The 12,209-nt window shown below is 35.5% G+C and overlaps 1 long non-coding RNA gene across 1 annotated transcript in view; it reads right to left on the reverse strand.

Moving 5' to 3' along the window:
- Positions 1-851: 851 nt before the first annotated feature.
- The window catches only part of LOC127463449 (uncharacterized), a 66,678-nt gene continuing 55,320 nt past the window's right edge, over positions 852-12,209 (reverse strand). The window contains exon 3 of the long non-coding RNA XR_007900840.1: positions 852-984. This is a non-coding gene — a long non-coding RNA (uncharacterized LOC127463449). The remainder of the gene's footprint in view (positions 985-12,209) is intronic.

A 12,209-nucleotide genomic window follows, 5' to 3' on the forward strand; every position in this document is an offset into this window, starting at 1 on the left:
TCATTTATCCACAACACTTCATCTAGGGATTCACCTCATCTACTCTAACATTGTAAAAGGGATTCAGGCTGAAAGGTATCCTGTGCTACCCGAGGAGGCTTTTTCACAGTTTCTCCCATTACAACTGCTCTGCTTTCTTTGAAATGCTACAACATACATCTTTCACTAGAAAGAACAGAACAGGGCTTTTCATGGTAAATTGCCGAAAGTTTTCTGTAGCCTATTAAACCTGTGATTATTGTACACAATATAGAACTGACTCAGCTTCAACAGAAGAGGCTGAGAAGTTCAAACAATGAAACAAGTGCTTAGATGTATTGTAGATATCTTTGAACAGAAATTTCAGTATGTGGCATGTTTTGCTGGCAGAAATCTCACTGTAGCTGCCTAAATTTTATACAAGTTCTTAGCAGATTCTGAGCAACAGTATCAACCCTTCTCATGAAGCTAACCCTGAATGCTGAAGGTTTGACCCAGTAGGATCTGCAGAAGCAAAGGACACTAATGACCCAGCAGCATTTACTTGTGTACTTCAACATAGAATCAGGTTTAAGGAAATCATGTTCCAAGTGCTGCTCTAAATGCTTTTCTTCTAGAAGAGAAGTCTTCAATGCAAGAGTGAGGCAGTGAGTTTGATGGACCCTCTGTCACTGATAGGATTTGGCAACTTGGGAAAGGGTGCCCAGCTCAAAGTACAGCATCAAGCCATTCATTAATTTTTCTATATTTATTAACCTTACATATATACAAAAGCAACACAGTATCACAATTATTGGATACTTCTATTCAGAAAATAGCAGGGACTGGAAAGACAGAGGCACTGCTATTCTGAAACTGAATGCATTGGCCAGACTGAGTGTTTTAAAAATTATGCAGCACTTCATCTTGACAACATGCCTTGGCTTAGCCAGAAGCTAAATTTTTTGATTAGTATATTCAGACACTTTCTTTTCTTTATGTTCAGAATCCAACTGTTCTGCAGATCTGAAAAACAGAACAAAAAGAAAAAATATGCTTTTAAAACCAGTCTGACAACTGCAATTAAATCAATCACCCACTCAATTTCAGATATTTGTAACATCAAGTAATTTAACAAACACCTTTCATCCATAACAGCTCAAGGCATGTTTGCTTTTAAAGCACTTCAGTAGAAAATTCCAGCATTCCTCCCCCACTAAGATCCTTTTATAAAGAATGTACTTCTAACTACAGAGACTGAAAAGGGTTGAATATTCACTAGTTTATAATACTCAGCATGGATCACAGACTCCTGGGGGAGCTATGCCTAGAGAAGGACAAATTTACTACTTCTTGAGGGAAAATATTTAAGAATAGCGAAGAAATTGCTATAGAATCATCATAGAATATCCTGAGTTGGGAGGGACCCACAAGGATCATCAAAGTCAAACTCCTGACCGTACAGAGGGTAACCCCCAAAATCACCTCATGTGCCTCAGAGCATTTCCAAATGTTTCTTGAATTCTAGCAGGCTTGGTGCTGTGACCACTTCATAGTATCTTAAACTTCAAAGAAGTAAGTGTAAGTAGTGTAAGTAGTGACTTCCATTTCTGTTGTGTTCCTGTGTATTCCTATTATGCTTTGAAATCAAAACAGGTGCTTGTGTTCCATCCTTGGCAAACTATGTAACCAGTAAAATTGCTGGAAACATCAGTTCTTACAGTTTGCAGCCCTGTTCTGCAGGAGTTCAAGACAAGCTGAAACCTAGATGGGTATGTCCAACAGAGCAATCTGTCCATGGGATGCTTCTTCAAAATATTTTAAATTAAACAGAATCATTTTCTGATATATTCTCCATCAATGTGCCAGGAAAAAAATCTACCCCAGGATATGGTTAAAGATTGCTAGATTTTTTGCTGACATGGCAAAACATGATGTCATTATTTACAGTCTTTCTACAATTATGATGAATGTCTCTCAGTTTAGTAGGCCTAGCAATTTATTTGGTCTTTCTTTGTTAAAAAATCACCTAAATTTTCTTCCCTGTGGAGAATATAATCTAGTACACTGAGCAGTGCAGTTAAGGGTAGGATTCAAATCTTGGGGAGGATGCATAGGCTATATGTTTAAGCAATGAGATTAAAAATTACAGCCTGATGAAACATCTGTTTAAGTCAAAAGCACTTCATTGGCTACATTTCTGCCAGCATTGCTTCCTCTGGCAGGTGTTGCTCCCACCTTTTTGGCAGGAGCTGACCCGAGGACTATGCAAAGGAAGATGAACTGTGCATCGTATGTGTGTTGGATCTGATGTAGGATGCACTGGGTTGTTCCTTTCAGATCTGATTATGCTAGTGGATTGCACAAACTGACCATGTGAGTTAACCTTTTAAAATATGTGATCAATAATTTTACTTTTTTTGTTTGGTTGTTTTTTTTTAATTAATTTTATTTAGGTATCATATTAGAATAAAGGGGGATGAATATTGGCAATGGTTTTATACAGAAAATGAAAGACTTGCATAGACTAGAAATAAAGGTTTAGAAAAATGACTTAGAAAACACTGGTGAAGACGAATAAAAGCAAGTGCTGAGTGAGAGGAAAGAACTCTTACCTGTATATTATTAGTACTATGACCTCAGTAGAATGAAAATAATTATTGAAAGAAAGTTATTTTCCTTTCAGTTCCTAAGACAATTTAGAGGAGTACAGGATGCAGGTTGGAACCTTTAATTTTATAAATAAACTGGAATGGTACATTTAAATATTTTTTTTTATTTCCCCAACAAAATAAAGAACTTAATTGGATGAAATATGTGGATCATACATAGACATCTATAAAAATGTAAATTAGGAAATAATGTTTAAATTTTTTAACAGATGATGGTTTACCATTTAAAATCTCCTTTTATTTCTAATTCTCTCTCTCTCCATATAAAAATCTAATTTCTATATTACGTAGTTAAAAAGAGAACATGTAGAGAGAAGATAAGGAACACAGTTCACACAGTGAACACCGTGCAGATTCCCTGAGCTGAGTTTCTGAGTCAATTACCAAAGAATATCCAAAGTGAAAAATGGTACTGCAAAGTTCTCATTTAAAAAAAAAAAATAATTAAGATGGGATCCTAGACTACAGCATGACAGAAAGTCAAACTGCAAATCACCCTACATTAGTTTACTTCATAAGTTATAACAAAAGAGGAGTGCTGGCTATAAAATGACCACGTCAAAATTAAATTCTCCCAAAGCTGAAAAAACCCTCAGAAATTAATGAACTTTTTTTTTCAACTTTTGATTTTTCTAAGAAATAACCACATCTGTACTTTTTCCCATCCAAAAGATTTTTAAGTGGCCATTTATAGTGAAATACTACTTCTCACAATCTATTTCTCTCTGTCCAGAGTTATTAACTCTGCTAAAATTAATCATTGTTTTTGCAATTCAAATTCACTTATTCCAATCATGTCAGAGTTCAAAAGAACAATTATTGATATCAGCAAATTTCTCAAAGAACCACACTCCTTAAGCATCAGATAGCTAAGTAAACATAGTAAGAAGGGATTAATGATATGCTTGTGTTACAGTTCTTATAATCTTAGAATATCATTAATTAAAAGTAAAATTAACAAAATTAAAGCTCTTGTTACACATAAGGAAGAAATGTGATTTCCCTGGGCTCAATCTGAAGGCCACTACCTAAGAAAATCTACAGTGTGTATTGAATTATGTTGTTTTCCACTTGTATAGGTGAAGCTGGAATGGTGGAACACAACATTAGAGAAATGAAGCATAAATGATTTTTTTTTCCACATTTCTGCAGCAGTTCAAATCAGATTAAAGTGGTGACTACATCAATTTCCTGTCAACGTAGGATGTGTGTTTCATGGGAGAAGATACAGTGGGCTACAGATGTGACAAAACACATACATTCATAGTATTTGACTTCCAGCTGCTGATTAAGGAAGTAAATTCTTAAAAGTTTGTAGTTCATTAAACATCAAAATTGAAGACAATTCAACTTAGGTATAATATGACAACTCTAGCCATAAAGTTAAAACACACTTTAAAAATACAGATATGCATAAAATTCTTAGAAGACGCTCACTATAGTTTTTTTACTAACTTCACACATCCACAGGATTGTTTCAGGCTCCTTGATACATTCTTAATATAATCTTTTTATAAATCAGAAAGTTTTCTAGAAAAAAATCCAAAACAACAGTTCTTCTACAAGCCTCTTTTGAGGATAATGACTGTTAAAAATTCAAAGTATGGGTATTCAAAGTATAGGTAAAACACACAAAACATTAACCTATGCTTGCCTAAAATAAGCAGTGTGATACATGGAGGTTGAATTGCCCCCACTAAAGATGGGTCATTTTTAGTGACTCTTCAGGAAACCAAAACACCTGCTTACAATGTAGAAACCAAAATTATATAGTAAGAATCTAACTCCAGTGCTACAGAACTTTTTCATTCCCTTCTCAGCACTGGCCTATTTGTACTTCCTCGCTTTGTACCTTAGAAAATAGATGTGTCATGCTGTGGCTTAAAAACAACAGACTTTGAGTGTGGAGGCAAATAGGAGAATCAAGACTCAGAGACAAAATCTTTTCAAAGAATGAAGCTCCAGATCTTCTCTGAGAGTTGTCCAGAGTGGTTATAGATGCCTCATCTCTGGAGACATTCAAGGTCAGATTGGACGGAGCTCTCAGTGACCAGATCTAGTCGAATATGTTCCTGCGCATTGCAGGGGGCTTGTACTGGGTGATCTTTAAAGGACTCTTCCAACCCAAACTGTTCTATGATTCTATGTTGATATGATTATATTAGAACTAAAGCAGTTTCACAAGGTTCTTCAAGCAGGACAGTCATCCCTCTGTTGGTAAAGAAAATGACAATATATATCACAGCACTCTGATGAAATTGCATTGAGGGAAAGCAACAACTGTGAGAATTGAGAGTTTAGTCAAAATGTTATAATACGGAAATCAGTGAGGACTCATAAAATTTCACTAAAAATTTTATACTCTCTTTTTCCTGTTGCAATCAAGTCACGGCTGTAGCAGAATGCTGTGCATTTGCTGCCAGTCTTGATGTGTTCATCTTGAACACTTTGATGCATTGCACAGAGCCACGTGGCCACACTGAAAAACAGTGCTGGAATGGAGCCACTGCAACGTGTCTTAACCTCTGTGTAATCAGCACTGCCTCCTGGGACAGTTTTGGAGAGAATACATGGATAACAGCATGCTATCCATCAGGGAACAATAAGAACTAGGCATCCTAAACTTTGGGGTTTTTCTCCATTGTCTAATTTGGTTACTTAGCCATGTATATATATATATATATATATATAATTCTTCTATTTGGTTTGTTTTATTCTTCTTAAAGAAGAGATCTTATACAGGCAATCCAATTTCTCTAACCAGATATAGAAAAAGACCATTATTTTTCTCCATTTGCTGGACTTGACTCCTGGGGTTCTGTGCAGAACCAGGAATTGACTTGATGATCCTTATGGGTCCCTTCCAACTTGGCATATTCTGTGATTTAGTGATTCATTGACCTCAGAGGATAGACTTACACCATAAAAATTCACTGACAAGGAGCAGTATCATTTTTTGGATCTTCAAGTGCCAACTGATTGAAAGATTTCAAGCAACAGCTCTGGGATGGTTCATAGTTGTCATAAAATATTCACTGATTTTTGAAATTTTGCAGCTAATTTTTCCTGTCTCTTTGGGAGCACAGGCATGAGGATCATTGACCCTTTAGGTGTATGCAATCAGGACCTGAAAGCCTGCCAGTATGGCTTGGCAATTACTTTTGTTGCTGGAAAAAAAAATGGGACAGCCAGGTATTGTCTGTCTCATAGGAGACCTTGAAGAGTTTCCAGCTGCATAAGACTTTGATTTAATGAAATAGGTAGGAAATAGCAGAGAGTTTTAAAGTAGTCTGGTGGAGCAGGAATGGTAATGATATTCCAATTTTGCTTGTAGCTACATGTATCAATACAATAAGAAACACCTATTCCAAATTATGAAAGTATCCAATAAAGTCAATGATGATGAAGTACTCAGACTATTCTGATGAAGCTGTTTACTTTAAAAGGCTTCTTCAACTGAGCTATTCCCATTTGTATAACAATGAGAAAAACAACAAAACAGACCTGAACCTGAATCTTTCTACCACAGGCAAGTTCTGTTACTGAGTTTCTGAGCCATTCCCTTCTCTTTGAAGGATAATTGTCACACAGTGTAAGCAGTCAGAAACGTAAATGTCGCAAGACATCTCTGAATGATCCTAATTATTTTACATACTCTCTAACAAACAATTTATTAAGAGATGAGTTGTCCAGTGTTTAGTGAATTCAACAGACGTAGGAACCCTGTGTTTATGTGCTGTCTCAGTCCAGCTTAAAGTATGGGATAAAATTCATGTCTTCTGGGTTTTGTTGGGAAGCGTTTGAGAAGTAAGGAAGGAAAGCAGTGCAACTCTGAAGGCATTTTACACTATATAAAAGAGTTTGTTAAGCTTGATATCATCCATCATAAAAAGTGACTTGATTTCCCCTGGGTAGGCAGGGCACATGAATCCTTCTCTATCCCCATTCTATCTATAGGGAGTATAACCCCCTAATGTTTTAACAAAACACACTCTTTTCTTTCATTTGTTTTAATCTAAAATGGTCTATAGCTGAACATAACAATTTGTACTTCAAGAAGTTGAAGAAAACATTTCATTCAATCAAAAAGAAAAAAATTATAATTGTCTGAAAATACCACTAAAACCAGTTTCATTAGCCACTTGTATCTGAACCAAAAAACTTAGAGATATTTTACATGCAAGCCTAGTCTTAGGCTTGCCCTAACATGGAATGGGAATTTTCTAAAGGCATTAACATTTTTGTGGACAGGAAAGCCATTTCTATGCAGCTAAGGAGGAATCATGAGAACATAATATAACTATTACATGTGACAACATGATTATGCAGATTGTCTGCAGATGTGAACCAAAAGAGCTCTAATGAATTCAGTGGGGTTCTGCTGATTTACATTAGCTGATGATCTCAATTTGCTGCATTTTGGATGAAAGATAGAAACAATTTGTCCCAATTTTTTTTTCAGAGATCCTAGAATACTTTCCGAAATCTCCAGTCCAAATGTTCTGATTAAGTGCTGTCTTAGAATGTCAGACTACTTAACCCTGCAGTGTTACCCAAATTAATTGCAGAGTAGTGTTTAAACAGCAAGAGATCGTGCCATTGATAAAAGAGAAACGTACCAGAACACTAACTTTTGAGGTGAGAGCAGTAGATAAAAATAAGATCTAGGTTGAATCAAATCCAGTTGGCTTCACTTGTACAAGTTCTCAAAACCCTGCATGTAGTTGTATTCTATCCTTTAGTGATTCACTGATAATGAACGTGCTGACATTGCTGACTTCATCAACAACCACATATTGGTTACACGGAACTCAGGGATGCTGAAAATGCAGACTGCCACTACTGTAGCGTTCTCATCTTGCAAAACCTTGTCAAAAGTCAGGGTGATGAAGAAATGGAACTCAGAATGAGGAATACCTACCTGAGATAGCTTGTATTGTGGAATTAGACTCTATTATGATTCTTTCTAGTGAGCAAACATGTTCTGCACTGTCTGAAAAGTTCTGGTTTTGAAGAATCTTATATCTAGATAATACTGTAAAATATGTTTCACATTTCCCATAATCATTTTTAAAGTGATACTATGAATTCTACAACAGTTCTGTTTTTGTGATTACCTATTGCTTGATATAAATTGAATAATTGGAACTCAATTTTTGCTTCAGTGGAAGGGAATATGATATCAGTTTTTAGCTAGAGTTAGAAGAAATAGAAGAAGATGGTAACACTTCAAGAAGCTGGGCCTTGATGTATCAACAGTTCTACAAAAAATCTTTTATTCTGACTTCACTAAACCTCTGAAATCCTTTTCAGAAAAAAGCAACAGATCTTCTGGGAAGAAATATCTCCCCCACTTTCTTGACTCTTGTACCTTCTCCTGTCATGCAGACTGATGCTGGTGAAATTGGTGTAGTTTTGAATGTATCTGTCTTCATGTTGTGAAGTGGTCTCTAGAGGAGAGAGTTCTGGAGGCATATGCTTAGCAGAGACATTTTCAGCCATATGAATGCGGTAAAAACACGACCAGTAAACAGTTTATAGGTACAAGGCCTCTATTCTAACTTTCCTGTCTTTTACAGCAGAGCAAAACTTCATTTAGAGGAAAATTATTCTGTGCTTCATAAGCAGGAAAACTTCAAGGGATTACACCAAGAGTAATTACTTCATGGAGTTTGTGTCTTCTCCATAAGAATTATATACAAGGGTTACTTTGGCTTTGTAACTCTGCCTGGTCTAATTAAGACCTGTCTGTGGTAAGTTCACCAACAAAGATCTGTTATTTGTAAAACCCACATGCTTTTATTTTCTGCACTTACACAGTTTTCTATTTCTCTACTTTTAACTCCTCCTAGGAACAATGAGATCCAAATTCTACATGGATGAAGTATTAAATCTTTATAGAAGCAGATGTTGCATGTGTGCTGACTGCATGAATTATCAGGTACACGGCTCTTAAAGAGACTGGCGTGCTTGCCTACAAACATTATGTGACTTAATAAAATGTCTTTTATATACTAGCAGACATATGTGTGTTTGCAGTAGGGCTGTGCTGCATTGCATCTGAAAGACTTGAATAAATCAGAGAGCAAACTGGAGTTGATATTAAATTCTAGAAGTGAGAACATCTGCATTAAAGACAATGTAACTCCCAAGAGGGCGCTGCACAATTATGTCAGGTTTTGCTCATTGTGATATACAGAGTTGGGACTGCGAGGCCAAATTCTGTGCAGAGGTAAATTGACACTACTGCCTTCAGAAGAGGTCTGCTGTGCTTTTACTATCACAAAATGTGTTTCTTAATTAGAAAACCTACTATAAAAATATAGAAATAACCATAGACTTTCTTATGCTTTCTATTACAAAACTCTTCTGTAAAGCTATTACAAAACTCTTCTGTAAAGCTATGACAAAATGTTTTCCATGAATCAAATAATGTATCGTGAAGGAGAAGGTAATGGAATACACTAAAATACTGGAATTACTTAATCATGAGAAATGATTATATTATAGCATAAATCCAAATCCCATAGAGTGCACTTGGAAAACATTCCAGGTTACTGAAATTTAGTTCTTCATCTGAGAAAGGAAGGCTGAACCAGTATTTTGCTACCACAGTACCAAACAGAGGTTCCTCCACCAAAAGCCTCTTGTTTTGAAAGTACTTGATACTGAAGATTACAGGAGAAGGGTTTCTTAAGGTCTATTTACAACTGCTTTAGATGTTAATCATTCTTTTATGGCACTATTTCAGATTTAAAGCAGATTTATTGCTAGCAGTTGCTGAGTGACTATCAGAGACAGAACAATTTACTTCAGAAAGCAGAGAGGTTAAGGAAAAAACTATGAGCAGTTAGAGTTTAACCTGCCTGGGAATCATCTTGAGTATCCAGAAATTAGATGCTTATGTCTAAGCTAGATATCACGTGTGTCTTTAGTGGTTGATGGAGACAAAAATGACAGCTTCATAAAGGGAGTTCTTCTGACCTGATGTGTTTGAATCAGACTGTAAAATACTAATTTCCCTCTACAGATTATAAAAGGACACACTGTAACTTAGACTTCACGTTGTCAGCTGTAGGATTCACAGCTAGATGAGACATGTCCCTCTTATATAGACTGGAAGCTTTAATTACTGATTTATGGAACCTAGGTGTCACCTTATTTTCCCCTTTTTTTATTTTTTTTTTTTTATTTCACCCCGTAATTGTCACACCCCCATGTTCCTCGCAGTTTTGAATTAAAATATAAGGAGAGGTCCTGAGATCTGTGTAACTGTTTCCATAGCCTCGACCTAAGAAACAGCTTCTTTAATACATATTTCTAACTATTTTGCAGTGTTCATAAATACTGGAATATCCAACTCAAGTGAGATAAAGCACTGAAATTCTTCAGGTAAGGTTGGATGTGGGTACTCATTTCCTTTATCTTGCCTCTTGGTTAATGGTGATTCCTACACACAATAAAAGAGCATTTCTGACCTTGATTTTTATCAGGTGGGAAAATTGCAAAACTGATTTTGAAATTGCTACTGTTTGTCATTAGTCTCTCTAGAAAAGATGTTCAGGCACTCCAAAAGTGGCAATATGTCTTGTGGATCCTACAAAAAGCTGAGAGGCTCTGGTCTATAATGTTCTTAAGTTTGAGAGAATATAACATGTAGATGGAATGCAGAATTAGATTCAATAGTTCTAAATACAGCTTTACCATTGCCCTCGAGTGGGACTGGATAAATAATTTCCATTCTCCCATCATCACAGCAGAGAAATTAAAATATTACTGAGGGATTTTTTCTTTAAAGGGCTGTTTGGGGAATTTTCTAATTCTTGTGGTACACTTGAACACGAACTATTATATAAAGCTATTAAATAGCACCTAGATGTTAATTCAGTTATGGCTCATAACAGCTTAGCTGAGAAAAGGATTTCTTAGTTTTTCTTCTCTTTATACAATTGCTGTAGTTTTTCATTCTTGTACTTGGACTTAAGGCTTTGAAGTAGAAGATTGCAGAGGATTTATTAAGATGTTTAATGATGGATATTTGATAGACTTTTTTTTAGTTTATGGGCCAGCTAGAGTGTTTAAATTTAGGAACATTCAAAGCCTCTGCCTATGGGGAAGGAGTAATTATGTGCAAAGAGGTTTTAGAGAAAGGTTCAGCATGCAAAAAAAATATTTTCATACTACTAAACTTTCCCAAGTAGAGGAGGCTAATATTTGTGTTACCTCATTTCAAAGGTACAGGTTTTCCTGAGAAGCTTGGCATATGCCTAATAATTACTGTAAAACTGCAAGGAAATCAGTCATTCCAATTTGCTTAGATAAAGTTTCTTTGAACTGCCTTCCAACACTGGACCCCATTCATAGCACGTTTCATTCTAACAGAGCTTCCACTGTCTGCTATAGAGGGGTAGTTTGCGTAAGTTTTATGAAGCACAACGTATGGAATTCCACATGCTATTTGTAACAACCAGTGCATAAATTACATGCACTTTAGCAAAGACCTTTATCTGCAGTGATAAAAAGAGATGTGTGTTTTCAACAACATGATATTTTCAAACAGAGCAGTTTCCTCTGGATTTTTATCAATATCAGTGATGTTTTCTGAAATGTTTTCTGAAGCTTACTGTATAGGTACATTTTCGAGTCCAACAGCTCATCAGTCCTTACAATATTCATGTTTAAAAATTGGAATAATTTAGCAGCCTTCTATGTAAAATCCCAAGTAGGTTACTGCAGGTGTCTAGCAGGCACAAAAAAAAAGAAAAAAAAAAAAAGAGATGCTTATCACCTTTTTCATTTCTGGAAGAAAAAAAGATTTAGTTTTCAAAATTAATGGTAACCAAATGCTGATCAAGGGGTAGAATTAGAGATGGATTAATTGCTTCATCAGGTGGAAAATGTGTCTCCCTCTCCTTCACAAGAAACTAACCCTATGTTGTAAAATGAGCTTTTTAATACAAGCTAGCATCGTGTGCAAACTGAACCATATGTACTAGATAATGTTATAGAGAATGTTGCATATCTGTTTATGTGCCACATGCCAACAATAAAATATCTAGCATTTATGGTTATTCTATTAAAAAAAGAAAACAAAAACAAAACCCAAAAAACAGAACCAAAAACCCACCCCCAAGCTATCTCCAAGCTACACATAGTGTGCAGAAATATGCTTTTATTCATTACTGTGATTGTTTCTAAATTCTTATTTGAAAGAAAGAGCTAAATTACAGGAACCAAATTGTGAAATACATCTTTCCTGATCAGTCTGTCGAAGAGATTCCTGTGATAATGATAGATTACATAGATACAAGCTGAGCTAACTTAGAAATCTGTTCTATCAGCCACAGTTAGAAGCAAAGCTACTTTTGTTTTGATGGAGAAATATCAGAAAAATTATTAAGCAGTGAGATTTAAAAAAAAAGATATACAAAGGCAAGGGGATTGTGCGATGGTCTGTATCTTGATAAGAAAATATTTGCATTTAGCTAGTTCTGGAAGCCCCATATAAATATAAATTAATGCTGTAGAATAAGATTTAAAAAATAATCCATTTTAGTTCTACTTAACATATCAGCTGGA

Source organism: Manacus candei, unplaced genomic scaffold, assembly GCF_025592945.1.
Source record: "Manacus candei isolate 608988 ecotype Guabito, Panama unplaced genomic scaffold, ASM2559294v1 h1tg000160l, whole genome shotgun sequence".
In the NCBI taxonomy this organism is placed as follows: Eukaryota; Metazoa; Chordata; class Aves; order Passeriformes; family Pipridae; genus Manacus; species Manacus candei.